The sequence below is a fragment of the Hordeum vulgare genome, chromosome 3H (genome assembly GCF_904849725.1).
Source record: "Hordeum vulgare subsp. vulgare chromosome 3H, MorexV3_pseudomolecules_assembly, whole genome shotgun sequence".
NCBI lineage: Eukaryota > Viridiplantae > Streptophyta > Magnoliopsida > Poales > Poaceae > Hordeum > Hordeum vulgare.
In genome coordinates this window covers 403612307-403615231 of record NC_058520.1, presented here as the reverse complement: position 1 = coordinate 403615231, position 2925 = coordinate 403612307, and the positions used below count along the sequence as shown (strand labels likewise).

Below are 2925 nucleotides of genomic sequence, written 5' to 3'. Positions count from 1 at the left end.
CCGCAACTTTTTTGTGAGGAATTTTTTTGCTAAGTCTTTTATGCACCTTTCGCTTCTAGCTCCTCCCTCTGTTTCGACGGCTTAAAATCCCAGTTGTAGTATTGGCCCACTTAAAACATTCTTGGTGGTAGTTCCAGCGACTTCACAAATCAATAAATCTCTTAGTGTCTCGTGCTCCAACTTTTACAGCTGTCTCAAGCCACAGATGGCTCCAAAAAATTGCATGGCTTGCAACTGGGCCAGATCTCAAGAAACTAAACTTACTTTAGATAATTTGGTAAGTCAAGGGTTGCTGCCACCTAAGAAAGAGATAAATTGGCGAGCTCCCAAAGAAGAGCCTTATCCTCAGCCTCACGAGGTGAAGTTGTTATCTTTACCGATCACTTGCGAAGAGATTTATGTCGTCCCGGCTCAAAATTCTTCACGGACCTTCTGCATTGTCTCAGCCCGAGGCCCCAAGATATTGCCCCCAATTCAATGACCAATATATGCCAGTTCTAGGTTTTGTGTGAAGTCTATCTCCAAATCGAATCGACAACAACCATATTCAGGGAATTCTTCTATGCCAACTGCCATACCGAGGTAAAATACATCTCATCTTGTGAAGTTGGCGGAATTTCTTTCTAGAAAAACTAAAAACAACCTATTTCCTGAATCAAAGTTGGCGAGTCATCCCAAAGGGTGGAACAAAACTTTGTTTAACTGCAAGAACACTGCCCCCACAAATGAAAATCCCTTGCCTGTTTATAGGCTAGAGAGAATTGATAAAAAGGTGGTGTTGCGTGGCTGGCCAACAGAAAAGGAAAGAGATGAAATTGCTCCCATCCGTACAAAGTTACGAGTCTTAGTCGCCGATGGCCTAACTGGGATTGTTTTGATCCAGAGCTGGCTATTGTGGTGTATTCAGCCTGTTAGCATGAGGTTCGGCTAGATGTGCGAGTACTCAGGCTCATCATCTGATTCTCAACGCTTCTCCACCCACAAAATAACCAATGATGTTCTCGTCAAACAAACGAAGAAATTCTTTTCTGACTCCAAGGAACAGTGTAGTACCTCCGGATTGAACCCATTTTGTTTCACTACAAGAAATATGGTCAATTATGACCAAAATTATTGACGGAGGTTTAATTGGTCATAGATCAATGACCAAAATTCACAAATTGGTCGTGAAGACTGTGGATGGGTCAAAACCCTATCATGTCATGACCATTTAGGGTGAATAGGTCATTATCTAATTGCATAGAATGGTCATAAAGATGTGAATGATGCATACTAGCTTATTTCAAGTCCATCATGACGAAATTATATTATCATAGAAATCTGCTGAGGGTGTCTGGATGACAACTCAACAATTTTATCAAGGTGTGTGTTTAATTGTCAATTTTTTGTCTAGGTGTATGTCTAGTTGTCAATTTTAATAGCCAGACACACGACTATGATGGACAAATTGACAGACGTGTCGCGTGGTTGTCAATGGCATATAATTGATAAAATTGATAAAAATGGGGCCAGCAAGACTCAATCAAAGACATGTCACTAGTTCAAGAAGCACCTACGAGTAGGCATTTATCGTGCACATGCTGTAGTAGCGGTTGGAAATCTTTTTAATTATATATGTGTTCTGTTATGGGCCTCCTTTGGGCCAAACTAGAACCAAGTCCATATTTTTATAAATGAAAGAAAAACTATTGGTTGAAAGCCCGCTACTAGAAACAAATCCTAGAAAACAAAAATACCGGGTCAAGTCTATCGCAAGGGGCAGCGGTGGCGCGACTGACCATCACTTGCACCCCGCGGGCAGCGGGTGGCGCCGTGGCCGACCATAAATTACGTCGGGCAGGCAAAAGGCATCTAAGAAAAATGATATGTGTATTCACTCGATTAGAGAAATTATGTTTCTGTCTATATAATATGTGCAAAGATTTTTAGCTCCAAATCGTCTCCAGTCACACCTAAAATCTTTCCCGCTACTACCAAAAACTTTCCCGCTTCACATATGAGGGTATTTTTCATCAAGTATTTCAGCCGCACCGCACCATACAGCTGCTCCCGTCCAAACATTTCCCCCAAATCCCCTCGAACCCTAGCCGCCATGTCCCCCTCGAACCCTAGCCACCCCTGCCTTCCCCACGAGCGCGAGCAACGGCCGATCCAGACACCGGCGGTGCAACGCGAGCAGCGGCCCGATCGATCCAGCCACCGGCGGCGCGTCCCCTCGAGCGCAAGCAGTGGCCGATCCAGCCATCGGCGGCGCGTCCCCTTGAGCCCGAGCAGCGGCTGATCCAGCCATCGGCGGCGCAACGCGAGCAGTGGGCCATCGATCCAACCACCGGCGGCGCGGCGCGAGCAACAGCCCGATCGGTCCAGCCACCGGCGACGCGACGCGAGCAACGGCCCAATCGATCCAGCCATTGGCAGGGCGGCGCGAGCAACGGCTCGGTCAATCCAGCCGCTTGCGTGGTGGGGTGAGCAACGGATGGTCCAACCATCGAGGGGCGACGCAAGCAGATCTTCCTGTTGTCCACGAGCCTGCTTGCTTAGTTTTCGCCCATATCATCCATCCATCCATAGTTTCTATCCATACGCACCTCGTCCACTGACTGGTAACCACACATCCATCGCTAGTACATCTCTCGCCTGCTCTGCTGCACGGTGCCCTGATTCCGTTTCGTTTAATGATGCAGATTAGGATGTCGCGGGCTGGGACGATGGTGTTCTTCCATGTCATGCTCTGATCATCGTCGTTGCTCCGCTGATCGACGCTTCTCTGGGAGGACACGCGATCTCGGTTCAGCGAGTTGGTGTTCTTCCTACTTGTTTAGCTTAAGATTAATTCTTCTTGCTAAGTTCTTCCAAGCTTTTCAGCATCAGCAGTATTGCTAGTGGGAGCGGGAATCATGATGCATCATCTCATCTTCTATTATA

At 46.9% G+C, this 2925-nt stretch overlaps 1 pseudogene; it reads left to right on the top strand.

Annotated features, from left to right (window-relative positions):
* Positions 1-205: 205 nt before the first annotated feature.
* Positions 206-2653, top strand: LOC123441800 (annotated as a pseudogene).
* Positions 2654-2925: the final 272 nt, after the last annotated feature.